Consider the following 17,653-nt stretch of genomic DNA (forward strand, 5'->3'; position numbering starts at 1 on the left):
ATAGAGCACCACTGTCCTCTCAATCACCTAGGCAGGCAGCTCAGTGTAATCTTCAATTCCTCAGTCTCACTCACTCTACATATACAATCTGTTGCCAAAACCAGTCATTTCTACCTTTAGAATATCTCCCATGTCATCCTCTCTCCACTCAGCCTGACATAGGCCCTCACTTCCTGAGGGCCTATGAAATATTTTAATAGCCTTTCTTTCTTGTTTCTCTGCTTCAAGTCTCTCCAAATCCTCCTCCATTCACCTGTCAAGGTGATTTTTCTAAAGCATGCATTGAACTATGTAATCCCCTTACTCGATGAGTTCCAGTGGCTCCCTATTACCTCTGAGATCAAAGATAAGTCATTTGTTTGGGCTTTAAAGTTGTTTATAATGGGGCAGCTAGGTGGTGCAGTGGATAGAGTAGCCTTGGAGTCAGGAGGACTTGAGTTCAAATCTGGAATGACTTTTTTTTTTGGTTAGGCAATTGGGGTTAAGTGACTTGCCCAGGGTCACACAGCTAGTAAGTGTTATGTGTCTGAGGTCAAATCTGAACTCAGGTCCTCCTGAATCCAGGTGCTCTATCCACTGCGCCACCTAGCTGCCCCTCAAATATGTTCTGAGACATTTAACACTTACTAGCTGTGTGACCCTGGGCAAGTCACTTAACCCCAATGGCCTCACCAAAAAGCAAAAAAAAAAAAAAAGTTGCATATAACCTGTGAACCCTTCCTACCTTTCCAAGTCTTCTGACACTGTATCTCCTTCCACCTATGTCACAATCCAGCAACACTGGTCTTCTTGCTATTCTTCAAATCCAGTTCTCTCTCTCTCATCTGTGCCAATGCAATGACTGTCCACATTCTTGGAAAGCCCTATCTCTTTACCTCTGCCTCTAAGTTTCCCCAGCTTCCTTCAAAACTCAACCCAGATACCACCTTCTGCAAAAAAAAAAAAAATCTTTCCCAGTCCCCTATACAGTTCAGCTACTTGTCCCTTCCCCTCTCAAATTACCTTCCATCTACTATATATAATATGTGTGTATATGTATACATACGTATAATCTTGTAAATAACTAATTATTTCCACATTAGAATATAAGGTCTTTGAGGGTCCTTAACTGCTTTTGCATTTCTTTGTATCCCTAGAGCTTAGCACAGTGCCTGGTAAAAGCTTAATTGCTTATTGGCTGACTGATCCATTGAAAATCCCAAACTTCCTCATTTCCCCATTCAGAATAAATTTGAAATGTGTTTTCTGTGTCATAGATCAATAAACCAAGCACGACCCTGAAGACTCCTAAGCTGAAAGCCATTCTACAACCATCTCTAATCCCTACAGTTTCCCCTAAAACCAACCCCAAAAAATGAACAAAAAACATTGTTGACTTGTTAAAATTTAAGTTGTTGAGACCGGATGCTTGATGAAATCCATTTCTCTGCATAGCATTTGTAGCTGATAGTAATTTCAGCCCCTGCCACCGTGTTTATTTCACTTTCTTAAGGAATACAGACAATCACTGTCTTCATATGTCAAGCCCTCTGCCTTGGGTCCTGGTGCATTTGAATAATTTCAGGTCATAATATCATTCATGCCTCTTTAGGTCACAAGAAGCTATTGTTTTCTTACCTTAGATGAGAGCAGAGCAAAGAAACATTTACTTCTCTCTGTACTTTGAGTGGTCATGTTTGCAGTAGCAAGAGAATTTGGGTTATTATTGTTTTTCTCTGACATAGAATAATTCAGTGTGGAATTTGGAAAGAGATTGTATTCTCTTTGTTTTTTTTAAGATAAGGAAATTGAAAAGCAGATAAATGAAGTGACTTGCCCAAGATGATACCAATAATAACAATTAGAACCAAGAAACTGTGCTGAAAACATCCCATTATCACAGATCCAACTGTTGCTTACAATCTCCTGGACATACCATCAATCCATAAAAATTTGAGAACGATGTTTTTAACAGATGTTGTCCCACCATATGATCACAATCTCCAAGTTACATGGAAAAATGAAACTTTCAAAATGTTGCAGAATATGTCCAGAACAGTGTAGGAAACAAGGGATGCCCATTAATTGGGGAATGGCTGATCGAGTTGTGGTCTGTGACTATAGTTAAATATGATTGCACTGTAAGAAATGACAAAAGGGGTAGTTTTCAAGAAATATGAGAATATTTGTGTGAATTGACGAAGAGTAAAGTAAGTAGAACCAAGAGGACATTTTATCCAAGAACAACTGTACTGTGAAGACAAACAACTTTGACACACAACTCCAGAGAACTGAGGATAAAAGCTGCTACACAACTCCTGAGAGAGCGCTAATGGACACGGTGCAGAGTAAGACATATTTGGGGGAAAGGAAGAAGCTCACCACTGTTTCCATTTGTTGTGCTTGAATATACAAGTTTGTAACAAGGGTTTTGCTTTCCTTTTTTTTTTTCTCATGTGGGGAGGGGAGAATAAAAGGAAATGAAAAGATCTTTTGAAAATGAAATAAAGTTTAAATAATGATATGGGGATGGGATGAGGTGCAGATAATCTCTATACCGCAGTTGTATTGAGGATACTTTCAGCAATCTTAGATGAGTGTTCATTCTAACACTTTGGATGTGCTTTAAAAAAGTAGTTTTCTTTAAAAAAAAATCTACCTGTACAAGTCTTATGAAAGAATAAATGTAGGATGGCTACTGAATCTCAAGACTATTTCTACATAAACCTCATCAAATAATAGAAGAGAGGTGAGAAAGTAGTGATGATGATGTGAAGAATCAAATGAGCAAGAATAATAATAACATTCATGTAGCACTTTGAGGTTTGTACAGCATTTTACATGTATTCATTTACTTGGCCACTAGGTGGCGCAGTGGACAGAGCATCGTGCTTGGAATCTGGAAGACTTGAGTTTGAATGTGACCTCAGACATTTACTAACGGTGTAACCCCAGACAAGTCACTTAACCTGTATCTGCCTCAGTTTCCTCAACTATAAAATGGGGATACTAATAGCACATACCTCACCAGGGTTGTCTGTGAAGATAAAATGAGATAATATTCGTAAAGTGCTTAGCACAGTGCCTGCCACATAGTAGGTACGTAATTAATGGTTATTTCCTTCCTTCCTTTCAACCTCACAGCAGGAGAAGCAACAACAAATGTGTGAAGTAGGTGCTAATGATATTATTAACCCCAATTTACAGATGAGGAAGTTGAGGTTTAAAGAGATCATAGGATCATATAGAGTTGAGAGGGACTTCTGAATGAAACCACCTGCCCCCATGGTACATAGTTAGAAAGTGCTAGTTACTGGAAGACCTTTAAAGTTTGCACCCCCCCCAAAAAAGCTTTACAAACACTATCTCATTAGTCAGTGGACATCTAATTCTGCTGTCTCCCAATTAAGTGTTCTTTCCACTGTACTATCCCACATTAGTCACTACCTTTTCAAGCCCAGTTGACTCACGACATATTTCCAAATTTTCTATTATCAGTTTTCTACCTATATGTCACCATCAATTTTCTATCATTTCTGATAATAATCTAGAAATGAGCATTCTCCAGCCTACACCTAGCCCCAGTTGCTGAGTACTTATATACACAAACTTTCAGATAATTAAAAACCAAACAGCATTTATTTAAAATAAAGATATATTTGGCATTTATATTGGTATTAGTGTTATAGGTCTAATCACATGACAACGACCCCCCTCCCCACCTACCATGCTGGATCAGCCACTTTTCCTAGAGCTAAGGTAACATACTCAGGTCCAGGAGAAGTAGCTAGAGGAGGTCCCCTGAATGTCCCCATTATGTTCATATCAATAAGAACTCATTTAAATGAACTACTTGATCAAATCAATCAATAAGCCTTCATTAAGTGCCTACTGTATAGCCAGGCACTGTGCTGGGTGATGGGAATGAAATACAAAATGAAAACGCCCCTGCCTTCAAGAAGCTTACATTCTGCTATTTTAAATTAACTTACTATAAATAAAAATTACTTTAAAAATATTAACTCAGGAGGTACTAAGTTCCTCCTCACCAGAAGACTTCAACCAAAGTTTGAATGACCATTTCACTGGTTGTGTTTATAGAGACACTGCTTCTTCTTAGTGGGAGGTTTGAAATAGGTTTGGATTCCAAGGTCCCATAGAACTCTGAAATGCTATAATTCTATGAAGCAGCACATTGCCATTTACAAAGGTCTGTCCTCACAAATCACCCTGCGAGGTAACTAACGTAAAGTATTCTTGTATCCATCTTAAAGATTAGGATGAGGCATACAGAGGTTACAGGAACAAGTAAGTGTTGGAGTGGTTCTTGAACCTGGGTCTCCTGACTCCAAGCTCTTTCTTTCTCTTTAGCCTGTACATTATGTTGGTTCTGTTGTGTTTCCTCATGAGGCAGCAAGGTGACATAATTGATAGAGCCTTTGCCTGGAGTCAGGAAGATCCAAGTTCAAATCTTGCCTCAGACACCCACTACCTGTGTGACCCTGGGCAAATCACTTAAGCCCTGCCTACCACACTTTCCTCTATAATAAAATGTGGATAATAATAGCACCTACTTCATAGGGTTGTTTCAAGGATCAAATGAGATAATATTTGTAAAGTACTTAACACAATGCCTGGCACATAGTATATATTTAATAAATTCTTATTCTCTTCTATCCCTCATAAGGTAAAGAATAAATTCCCCCCAAACTTATGTGTATTTGCTCTGAATGAACATCTGGGCATGAGGCTGATATCCAGATACTTATTTAGATGTACAGAATGCCTACAGAGTTGAACGTCATTTATATTGTATAAGAAATCATTTTTCACTAAAATAGTTCCTATGGAAGTGGAACCTTTTAAGAAAAAAGTCAAAGATTTTTTTATTTAAAGAGAATAAGTAAAGAAAAATAGAAAAAAGATGAAAAAGAAGCATAGGGAGGGAAAGAATGAAAGACAAGTCAAAGCTGAAACTCTTAATAAAAGATTATTTCCATATATTCAAAAGAAGTCTAAGCCCTCTGACAGAATTAATCAAAGATAAAAGAAAATAGAGTTTATTTATGGTTGAAATTTACTTGAGTTTTTGGAACTTGAGTTCTAAAAACCTTTTGATAAGCTTATCAAAAACAAGAGTCCATATTTGTAAGCATTTTCTTACCAAGAGACAGATAGCATTTTATCTAGCAGTCAAGTCTGATTGCAATGGATAAAATGATTAAGAACATTTTACAGATCCTCTATGGTTTAAATAAGAGTAGTTTCAATACAAATGACAAAGTCAACTGACTTAAAAGTCTTCCTAAAGAGCAGAACACTAAGTGTGTGGCTGCCATTCAGGGAAACGTAAATTATCTTGTCAATGACAGGGTGCATGGTGCATCCTTGCATTATTGCCAATTGTTTGGCTATGTATATCTCTCAAACACTACCATGGCTGCAGAAAAGGCCAAGTTGCTGTATTGCCTTCAAGAGCTTTTAAGTTTCAAAACCAAACCTCAAAGTGCACGCTTTGTTTTCTACAAAATATGTCTGATAAGAGAGGAACTAATGAGAAGAAATGCATCAAGGAAGCTAGCTACTCCTTCAGTGTTTCTAAAAATTCTGGGCTAAAGCATGAAAGCAAAGAGACAAAAGTCTCTTCCACTGACTCTATTCCATAATAATAATAATAATACTCAATTTACAGAATCACAGGATTTCAGAGTTGGAAGGGATCTCAACATTCCCTCTCTGGATCCCAGTTTACTCAATTCTAAAAAGAGAAGGTTGAACTAAGAAGCCTCGCAGGTCTGTTTTGGCTCTAAATCTGTGATCCTATGATCTTACGATCTCATTTAATTCATACCCCACAAAATGTAACACATCTGACAAGTGCTCAAGAGCTTTTGTTTGAATATTTTCATAGGAAAAGATACTGGCATAGTTTGTCATCTCCTTCTCCAGCTCATTTTACAGATGAGGAAACTGAGGCAAACAAGATTAAGTGACTTGCCCGGGGTCACATAGCTAGGGAGCATCTGAGGCCAGATTTGAACTCATGAAGATGATACTTTTTGATTCCAAGTCCAGTGCTCTATCCACTGCACCAGCAGCTAGATATCTATAGTTCCTTTGACTGGTCCTCATAAGTCATGCTAACAGTATCAATGTCCTACCTAAAATGTGGAGCCCAGAACCAATGCTGCAGATGTGGTCTGATTGGGGCAGATATAGTAGCACTTTCACCTCATTATTCCTGGAAATGCTGCCTCTCAATTTTTACCATGTAATCAATCTATCAACAAGTATTTATGAGGTGCCTACTATGTGTTAAGCACTGTGCTAGAGGATATGAGGACAAAATGAATCTGTCGCAGTGTTTAACAAGCTTTCTTTCTATCAGGGTAAACAACATATACCTACATTCCAAAATACAATATGTGCAAAATGTATACATTTATATAATAAATTATACAATTTGCATACTATATACTAAATATAAAATATTTACAAAATAAACACAAAGTAATTTGGAAGTAGAAAGAACAGCTGGTAGAGGTGGGGTAAGGATCAGGGAAGCCTGGGTAAAAGCCTGTAGCCTAGTGAGCCTAAGAGAAGGTAAGGAGGGCATGCCTTTTAGTGGCAGCCTGAGGTAATGAAAGGAGGAGTTGACTGTGAGTCGGGGGATATGCTATGCCACTATATGAAGCAATTTGGACTACTCGCTAAAATTCTATGGGACTTAAGTTTCCTGATTTCCAAAATGAGGCAGTTGTACTGGAAGATATAGCTTTCCAGGGTACCCAAGGTTAAATCATCATAATTGTCCCAAAATTTATTTCTTGGAAGTGTTTGTCTTCTCACAATTCAATGCAAAACAGTGGATAAAATGAATGGGTTCAGTTCCTTCTACTAAAACAGGCAACATTGACATAAAAATGTAAGCCAGATCCACACAACGAAACAGATTAGTGAATAATGTAGATGGCGGAGAGAAACCACACGCTGTGTTAGAACATTTATAAGTGAGTCTGTGTATCTGATATGTTATCTGGTAGTTGATCCTTAAGCCAAATGGCAACTTCATGGTAAGAGTTGCTGTTTTAAGCCTCCTTTCTCCTCTCTTCTCTCTCCTCTCTCCCCTCCCTTCCCCTCCTCCTCCCCTGTCCTCCTCTCTCCTTTCTTCTTCTCTCTCTCCCTCTCTTCCCCTCTCTGTCTCTCCCTCTCCCTCTCTCTGTCTCTCCCTCTCTTTTTCTCTCTCCCTCTCTGTCTCCCATTCTCTCTCTCCCTCCTTCCTTCCCTTCTTCCCTTCACCTCCCCTTTAACTCTCTGTCATGCAGACCTGTGTTTTTCTAAGTGAAAATTTTTCTAAGTGAAGTGAATTGTAAATTACAGTTTTAAAGAGTAGGATAGGGATTGGGCCTATGACTTCATTGATAGAGGCAACTCCCAGATGAGGAAATTTACTTTACCAATGCAGGTCAGCACCTTCTTTACAACTAGTAGTTAGAATGCCTAATCTGGACTCAGAAATACCTGAGTTCAAATCCGGACTCAGACACTTCTATCTGGGTGATCTTGGGCAACTCACTTAACTGTTATATGCCTCAGTTTCTCCATATGTAAAATGGGAATAATAATAGCACCTACCTCCCAGGATTGTTGTGTGGATCCAAACCTTAAAGCAAATGCTAGCTATTGTTGTTAGAGCCAGATGGCTTGGCCAGGGACACACACGTAATGTGGTCAGGCACAGAACTTGAACCCAGGACTTGACTACAAGACCTACTCTCTCTCCACTGTGCTACAACTACTTCTCCACCTAGCAGCTGATGTTTATATCACGCTTAAAGTATTGTGAAGAGTGTGATGTATATTGTCACATTTAATCATCACAATAATCCTGTGAGGTGGTGCCTTTATTATCTCCAAACATGAGGTTTAGAAAGGTTAAGTGACTTACCCACAGTCACACAGCTAGTCAGTATCTGGGATCCAAAGCTAGGCCTTCCTGAGTCCAAGTCAAGAGCTCTATTCCTTATGGCACCCATCTTCTCAGTAATGAGGCATAGTGACTAGAAGGCTAGCCCTGGAGTTAGGAAGACCTGAGTTCAAATTCTACCTCTTACGCTAGCCAGGTGACCATCACTGAACCATTCTGAGCATCAGGAGCTCTCTTAAGTGTCAGGAATGTTTGCAATGTCTCTATTGCCCTAATACTAACATGGTAGGCAGATAGATAAACAGAGACTCTACAATCTTCATGACAGTGAGACTGTGCTGTCTTATGTTTGATATCAACTGATGGAAGGCTTTGTGTTACCAGGAGGGTGGCTCAGGAAGGATGTCAGAACTGGGAAGGTGTCCTAGGGTTAGAACATTTCTCTTTAAGATGAATACATTTAACTACTTACATCAAACAGCATTTTGGAGGCAACTCTTCAGATGGACAATTCACCTTCTGGTTCATAAATGCTAATTGATTCAGATCAATGATCTACCACAAACACATGACAGAGAAGCACAGTACAAAGTAGTACTTAGAGCTGCAGTAGGGATGCAGCACATTACAGTAGATCCTGGATTCTAATTCTGATTGCCACTTATAGCCTGGGACACTTTGGTCAAGTCACCATAACCACTCCAGACCTCAAGGAAGCTGGACTTTTTAACTTCAAAGGTCCTTTTTCAGCTCATAATTTATTATCTTAAAAGTGTACTAAAGTACCACAAATTAGGTACCACTAATATGCCAGGCACTATGCTAGGCATTGAACATACAGGTGCAAAAAATGAAATAATGCCTCCTCTCAAGAAGCTTACATTCTAATGAGACAAACAAGTAGATAGATAGATTATATATGTATGTATGTGTGTACGTATGTGTATGTATATGTATATACACATATGTATATGTATATGCACTTATACATCTATACATATATATGCATAGAATATATACATGTGTGATATATAGATGTGTGTACATGCATACATGTGTGTGCACATGCACACACATATGTATCTGAAATCTGATAGACCTCAAATCCATTGGTGAGCTAGGTGGGTGTCTACACCAAGCATGTGAAGACTTACCCTGGCAAAATGGATAGATGAGAACAATTTGTTCCAATGGCCATGAAGGTGGCTGAAACATACACTGTGGGGTACTTAGAGCTTGGTCAAACATCAAAGACACCAAGGCCATCCAATGTATCCCAGTTGTCTTGACTTTTATCTTGCCACTGGACTTCAATAACTCTGGAAGAGAAAGTAAGGCTGACAACTTTGTGCAACTCTGTCTTACTTAGATTCAATTCATGCACAGATCAAGACATCACATGCAATGTCATTGGTGAGTGATTTCTAATCACTCAGTCTTTGAAAACGAAGGACAAACAACAACACATACATTTGTACAGTGGGGTACATACACATACACACACACACAATAAATAGAAATGGGATTTTTTGGAAGGTGCCACAAAACCAGGAGCAATGGGTCACAACTGCAGTCCTTACTACTGGAGAAGGTCCTGAAGCTACTGGATTGCTTCATAGCTAGATTCAAAGTCAGCAGACCTAGAGGGTAAATCCAGTTTGTGCCACTTAAACACTTGGCTATATTGGGAAAACCACTTGAACATACTTTATTCGTTTGTAAAATAAGGGCACTAAGATTCTTGGGACTCCTACATGGCTAAATCTATTCTCCCCTATGACTTGGATTTGTATCCAGCTCTGATACCTTATTTCCTGTGTGTGCTCAGGCAACTTAATTCTTCTCTCTGATATTCAGTTTCCTTATTTATAAAAATAAAAGGGTTGGGCTAGATGTCCTCTGAGGGATCCTTCCACCTCTAAATCTATGAGCCTATAAACATGGGGGGAGTTGTGTTATCTCTAATATGTCACTAGGGGGAACCTAGGAAAGAGAATGAAGAGCTCAGTATAATTCATTATCCCTGTAAAATCATACAAATTCATGTCTTACCAGTAGAAAATCATTTGCATCTTTTCATGTGGTAAAATGGTGATGACAATAAACATTTGTATTTGTTTTTTGACATGCCAGAACTTATATATCTATATTGGGGTCCATTACTAGAATGTAAAGGTTCTACATTGAAGACTTAGATAAGCCAGTTGTGGGAAATAACATATTAAGGGCATATAAAGGGGAAGAGAGGGTCAACAAGCTTAGCAGATAAGGTCAGCATCCATTCTCACAAGACAGGTAGCAGCTGTTATCTCCCAAAGTTGTGACAGTATACCAACCCACACACACCAAAGATGCAACCGGTGGTGTGCTTGTATTGACTCCCAAGAGTCAATTGTTAAATTTCCAGTGTGACCACTTATACCTGAAAAATCAGAAAATGTTACAAATCAGGGTTTGTTTGTTTGTTTTTATTGATTGTCTATACTTAAAGTGATTGAGAAAATGTTATTAATTCAGATTAAACATAAAAGTGTGTCATGCATATATTTTTCCCTAGAAAGCTGGTTATCAAACATTTATTAGCAAGCTCCTGGATCCAGCCAGCAACTTCAGAGCAAGGCAAGAACAAGATGCAGAAAGAATACACAGAAGGAATCACATGCAGAAAGACTTTCATCAGAGGGCAGCCAGACAGAAGGAAGGAGTCTGTGATGCTCTTCCAAGAGGCTCCTCCTCAGACTTACCATGTCCTTGAACCAAGCTGTCACCAGTTTCATGTTTGGGCTCAGACCATTTTCACTCCATGAATCAGGAAAGCTTAGGGAAACAGAAGTGGGAGGGGGCAGCTACATGACGCAATGGCTAGAGCACCGGCCCTGGAGTCAGGAGGACCTGAGTTCAAATTTGGACTCAGACATTTGACATGTACTAGCTGTGTGACCTTGGGCAAGTCACTTAACCCCATTGCCTAGCTAAAAAAGAAAAAAAAAAGAAGTGGGCCAGATGATTTATAGATAGTTTTTTTCTGGACTAATTACGACAATCTAAATATGTTATGTAGGCCCCTTCAAATCAGTCACCTTAATAGACAAACTTATTCTAACTATGTTTCCAGTGTTCAAAACATTTTGAGAACTTTTTTTTTGGAATTGTCTTCTGAATCAAAGACATTAAGAGGAAAATAATTTCATTACTTTATGTTGTTTACTTGCTTTTCAGTTGTATCTGACTCTTCATGATGCCATTTGGGATTTTCTTAGCAAAGATACTAAAGTGATTTGCCTTTTCCTTCTCTAGCTCATTTTACAGAGATGGAACTGAGGCAAACAGGGTTAAGTGACTTGCCCAGGATCCCACAGTTAGTAAGTGTCTAATATTAGATTTGAACTCAGGAAGATGAGTCTTCCTAACTCCAAGCCCAGTACTCTGTCCATTGTGCCAGCTAGCTGCCCCTTATTACTTGATAATCATGGCTTATTTTTTAATGCCAAAATGGTATTAACCTGTTGGTTCTCTCCTCTTCTTTCAAAGACTGTATTCCAAATGAGTTTTGTTCCTAATGAGCACTGTTAACAAAGATCAGCTCCCTACTAAAAAGAAAAGAATTTGCTGCTTTTGAGGACTTTCATAGGACTGTGTCAAAAGCATTGAAGAGAATTCCCAAAGTTCTTAGCAATGGCAGAATGCTTAGTGTGTCTTCCATGGTCATCCTTTGGAAGTGACGACATTCGTCTGGTTGTTGCTCAGGGGCAGATCTCAGGTTGCCAGGTCTGTTGTTCTTAGAAGGATGCTACTGATTTCCATGTGTTACTGGAGTTTCCCACCTACTGCTTTTTCATGTGATTATCCAAGATGAGTGGGGCTGAAACCAGACCGTGGTTTTCCAAGAGCAGACAGTAGAAATTGAGATAAGACTTATACTCGTAACTCCCCCACCTTCTGGTTTCATTACGCTCTTGAAACTTAGGTCAATTTTGTGTAACATGTTGACAAAAATGAATTGCATTTCAGCCAACTTGACCCAGTTAAAACTTGAGCTGGGTAGATGCACTTTTGAGTTGGGGGATTAGATGTCAAAACTAGAAATGAAAACAAATGAATGTAATTAAAAGGGAGGGATGTAATATGAAAAATAAATTAAAACAAATCTTGGAGTTATAAGTGGACAGGAGCTGGTGATCGGGTTTCTAAAATGAAAAGCAAGCATTTTTTTAAGACTCTATTAAAAAAAGTACTTTTCTGATTACCTTCAACCTTTCCAAGAACATCTGCTCCTTATTTAGAATTAAACCATGAGAAATTTCATACTGAAAGGTGTTAGGTTTTGCTTACCTGAGAAATAGTCAGGAATGGAACAGCAGCTTCACCTCTGTCACTCACTTAACTGCCTTTAGGCAGAAGATCATAGAGGACAAAAACATCAGGCATTTGTCATTCCTAAAGACAGATGGTTCTTGCCCAACTCCTTGGACTGCAGTAGGTATTAGTCTAGGACATCCCTAAAGATATCCGTACAGGAGTTCAAGACAAAAATTTCAAACTCTTTCTGAGAACCAGTCAAAAGAAATGGGTATGTTTAGCCTAGAGAAGAGAAGACCAGGGGAATGTGATAGGAATATGAGTGTAATTCAAACACAGTATTTGAAGGGCTGTCACTTAGAAGGAGGATTTAGACTTGTCCTGCTTAGAACCAAAGGACAAAACCAATAGTCATAGTTAGAAGTTGAAAAGGGGCAAATTGAGGAATGATATAAAGAAAAACTTATTAATAATTAGATCAATCCCAAAGCAGAACAGCCTGATTCCAGACTTACTAGGTACTATGCTCCATGAAAGTTTTCAAGCAGAATCTACATGGGCACTCATAGGGTGTGTCATAATGGGGATTCTTTATTGGGTGTGGTTTGCCCTGCATGACAGATGAGTCACTTCTCATTTTGAAATTCTGTGATTCTTTAATTCTGTGTCCACTTCTTAGGCAATAGCAGCAAAGAAGGCATCAACCTTAAATCCTGCCCCTGAACCATTCACACACATACAAACACAGAGAGAGAGAGAGAGACAGAGAGAGAGAGAGAGACAGAGACAGAGAGAGAGAGAGAGAGAGAGGAGAGAGAGAGAGAGAGAGAGAGAGAGAGAGTGAGCGCTCCTGTGAAGGTCTAGGTCCTCTGGTTAGTCCTAGGATTACATATCAAACAGTAGGAAGTGACTGCATTCTTATGAGAGAGACAATGCCATAAATGGAGAGGACCCATGCCTCTGAGGATGATAAATGGCTTTTGGATTCTTTACCTCTTTGGGTTTGTTCTATCCTTCTTTGATGTAAAGGAGATTGAAGACAGCTATGACTTTATGACCTTTGGAAGGTCAAGAGAAGGAACGGCCAGAGGTCTGGGAGCTGAAGATTTGTTGGAAATATCATGGTGAAGAGGAAAGTACAGAAAAAGCTTCTTGACTCAGTTGAGACTTAGATACACACAGTAGCTGTGCCACATTTGGAAGTGAACTTGGTGAGGACAAAAGCTATGTCAAGTTTTGAGCCCACTCTCTCTGTACTACCCAGGTAGTATGAGGAGAATGTGCCCCACCTCCCACCCCCACCAAGTGTTGGGAGTAAATCTTTGTGACTTCTGTGTTTGCTCTATCTTTAAAGAAAATTTCACTTTGTAAAAGCTTTTTAATGGGTATTATTTGAACAAAAATTACATTATAAGTTAAGTTTTAAAAACTTGAAGTGGTAGATACAGTCTCTCTAACCCTGCTATCCAATCTCAGGCCTGGTGTGATAAATTCAAGCCTTAAACCCAATTCACTCTGGAATAGATTGGACAATAGGTCCCTGCCCAAGCACCACTTAATGGCTGTTTTTTGGGGCCCCCCTGGCTCAGAGTGAATGTAAATAGTAAATGTAAATAGTAACTGTTTCTCTTTTGGCCAGCAAACCTCCCAGTTTGATTTGATTTGATTTTTTTTATTAAAGGGGCTATCCCTTGACCTGAGAAAAGCTTATCTAGAATGGACAGAAATAGACTTCAGTCATCGTCAGGGGTGGGGAACCTTCGGTCCAAGGCCACATGTGGCCCTCTAGGTGCTCAAGTGCTCAAGAATCTAAACCGTCAAAGGGCTGTACTTGAGCACCTAGAGGGCCACATGTGGCCTCAAGGCTGCAGGTTTTCCACCCCTGAACCCATTACCTTTCATTCACACACCTGTGAAAGTGTACCACAGAGTGTATCTTTATATTTAAAGAATGATGTAAAAGCATTTATTCAGTGCTTATTATGTTCAAAACACTATGCTAAGTACAAGGGATACAAACAGAGAGGCGAGATAGTCCCTGCTCTCAAGAAGCCTAAATTCTGAGAAAAACAGTAGTTCTAGGAGGCTTTAGCTATCAGTCAGATGGAAAAAAGATTCATGTTCCTTAAGTTGATGTGGGAAAGCCTACGGGAGTACATCTTCGTTAATGCCATTTCTACTGATAAAACCGTTTCTGTTTATAATGTCAAATCATTTGACAGCGTCAAGGTCTTTAGTGATAAGAGTTGTCTTTTCCGGGTCTTCAGAATTAGTGTAGGTTGTACAATTGTTGCTTCCCTGGATGACACTTGCTGAGGGTGAGATGAGAGCAAAGCTTACGGTCTGGTAGGTGTTGCTATTTTCAGGATGCCCATTGGTGGCAGTAGGTTAGCAATTAGTATTGGTGGCAGTAAAGAGGGTGGACCCCTTCTCCTGCAGAACCTGGCTCAAAGCAGGGCCCATGGTTTCAGGGACTACTATTTCTAGGGTTCTTGGTCTTGGGCACTCTCTATCAGGGTCTGAGAGGAAGTGGTATTGGAGATAGTATCATTGGTTTGACTTGCATGGGACGTGCCATCTACTGTCTCTCCCTCAAGGTATCCTGCTATTTTAGCTAGGCTGGCTTGCCTGTCCCATTGGTAAAGGCATCTTACCTCTTGTCCATAGGGCTTACACCTTAGATGATGGCTGTACTTGCTTAGCTCTGTTAGGTTGCCAATCAATAAACATTTATTAAGCATCCACTATTATAAGCTCCTTGAGAGCAGAAACTGCCACTTTTCATTTTTATGTCCTCTTTGCCTAGCACAGTGCCCTGTTCATAGGAGATGCTTATGTTTGTTGAATTGAATTGTATACTCTTCCTCTTTAGATTCTAAATTCTTTGTAAGCTGAAACTATTTACTCTTTGTACCACTCACAACTCATGCTGATGTCCATAAAGACTGATCCACAATTCTAAGTAGACAATAAATTAGGAAGATTCTCGGAAGGTCAAAGTGTCACCTGAATGAGCATTCTAATTGTATGGCTCAATTACAGGGTCATCTAAGGACTTGAAGGTAGGGTTTATCCAACCTGTCAGACCAATTCGTCCCTCCTCTTGGCTGTTTGTCAAACTGTAGACACAGCCCTGCTCTTTTAGAAGAGTAGAAAGACCAGTATTGTGGTTCACATGTCCTCTTTAAATAATTAGGACTTTCCAAAGGATACTTTTTGAAGTTTATAGAGTTTATAGAGCACAGACAAGTGTGAGAAGTGGATTTAGTTGGCCTTTTAACAGCACAGCAATGTGTCTCACTTTAAAGACTTTCATCTGTCTGCAGCTATTAAGTTGAAAGTTATAATCCATTGCACAAGATTTGCAACGCCACCAGCTTATTTCACTTCAAAACTCTAGTTGACCAACAGTTTTATTGAGTAAATCTTTGATGTTCTTACACACACACACACACACACACACACACACGCAATCCCACATACACACTCATACCCCAACTCTTCTAGTTCTTCTACTAATAAAGAATATGCTATATACAATTATACTGAAGTGCAGATGTAAATTGCACTTGTTAACTATGAAAAATTCTAAGACATTTAATCCAGATTCTAGTTGGGACTCACAGTTCATACTGTGGACACATCACTAATCACTCATACTCTTTTTTTCTCATACTCATGATCTTTCTTACTCTCTACCCTCTGTCTCCCTCCTACTTCCAGCTTCACATATAGAATACCAGAGCTGGAGGGGACTTTAGAGTGGAATATGAACCCAGGTCCACTAACCCCAAACACAATATTCTTTCCATTGTATCTCACCTACCTGACATTAAAAAAAAAAAACTTTGACAATTTTAGTTGTCCAACAAGGGAATGAATTCCTGCTGTCAATAAAGGGACTCAAGCAATTATTCAATTATGTAAAAGAAATTCTGCACCAGGCAAGAATTTGAGCTAAATTACCTAGATCTCTTCCAACTCTAAGATTTGAACATCTATGGCTCTAGTTATAGATTATTCAGAGGTCTAAAAAAAAGTCTGTGGTTCTGTTTATAGACTATACAGATTTAGGAAGAAGAGGGACTTCAAGAGCTGGAAAGAATCAGTAGTACAGGGGCAACAAGTAAAAGGAAAAAGAAAAAGAAAGGCTGAGCTGTGGTAGAGAAGGGAGAGATCAAGGAGGGCCATTGGCCTCCATAGACATCTCAGAGCAGAAGTCTTGGCTGAAGCTACTAGTGGGGAAGCTCTAAGAAAAGGTCTGCTATCCATTCCACTTCCTATCCCTGTGTTTATCCATTAACAGATAATATAACATATGCTACCTATTTCTTTACCCTCAACTTTTCTGATGACTTTAAGTTTGTTATTCCTCAGCCATAATGAGAAAAGGGGTTAGATAGAAATAAACATAAATTCAAATTAGGGCAGAGAATCTATTAGGAATACTTCTAACTGGGGGCTCTGAACTATTATGGCTGTACTCCTCAATTTCAGTTTAACATAAATTCCATAAAGAAGCAAAAGAGAACATACGGACTTGAGGGACCATTGGTTATATTGCCACTAAGCTGAAAAAAAGAGCTAATTATTGTAATAGCATGTAACATATTAAAGTCCAAAGACAAAGGAGGTAGGGAGAAGAGAACAGTGACAAGTATTACCCAGCCAACAGCATCCTCTACAATAACAACCACAACCACCCTAGATAAGATCAAATTTCACCATAATGTCACACCTAGAGATCTTTGCTGTGGAACCACTTTTAGGCAAAATCACCTATGATAATATAACATCTCCCAAACTTTATCATGGCACATAGTAAATACTATATAAATGTTAGTAGTTATTATCATATTCTACATCATAGAAGAGCACTCATATCATCAGCTCTTTCCCTATCATTGTCTTGATGTGAGCAGAGCAGAGAAGAGCATACAAAGGCCAGAAGAAGGAAGGAGAAAGGAAACTCTCCCCACCTACACCTCTCACACAACTATAGCTTCTCACACTGTTCCAGAAGCCATACTCTACTTACATGCCATCACTTAACACTATCAATGTATGAAGAATAGAGACTGTTGAGAGGAAACCACACATAACATTAGTAAGTTGAAAATAAGTTGATAACATCCTCTAGCATATAAAACCATTAAGTTTCAATTTGTATGGCATTGTTAAGCCAATAAATAAATAAATAAATAAATAAGAGATGTGTTTCTGATTGCTGGAGTTTACATGTTTTGCATGAATGAGTGAAAAAATTTTTACTGTTACATGGAACAAATAAGGTTTCTCAGGACATGTTTTGTTGAGATTTACCCCATGAAAGAAATTACATTCTAATCCTCTTGCATAGCATAGAAATTTGAGAATTAACCAAGTCTGCTTCATGATTGTTGAAAAAAAGAAGGCAGGAAGGCAAGGCAAGGCAAGGCAAGGCAAGGC

This window comes from Phascolarctos cinereus, unplaced genomic scaffold (assembly GCF_003287225.1).
Source record: "Phascolarctos cinereus isolate Bilbo 61053 unplaced genomic scaffold, phaCin_HiC Scaffold_7;HRSCAF=346, whole genome shotgun sequence".
NCBI lineage: Eukaryota > Metazoa > Chordata > Mammalia > Diprotodontia > Phascolarctidae > Phascolarctos > Phascolarctos cinereus.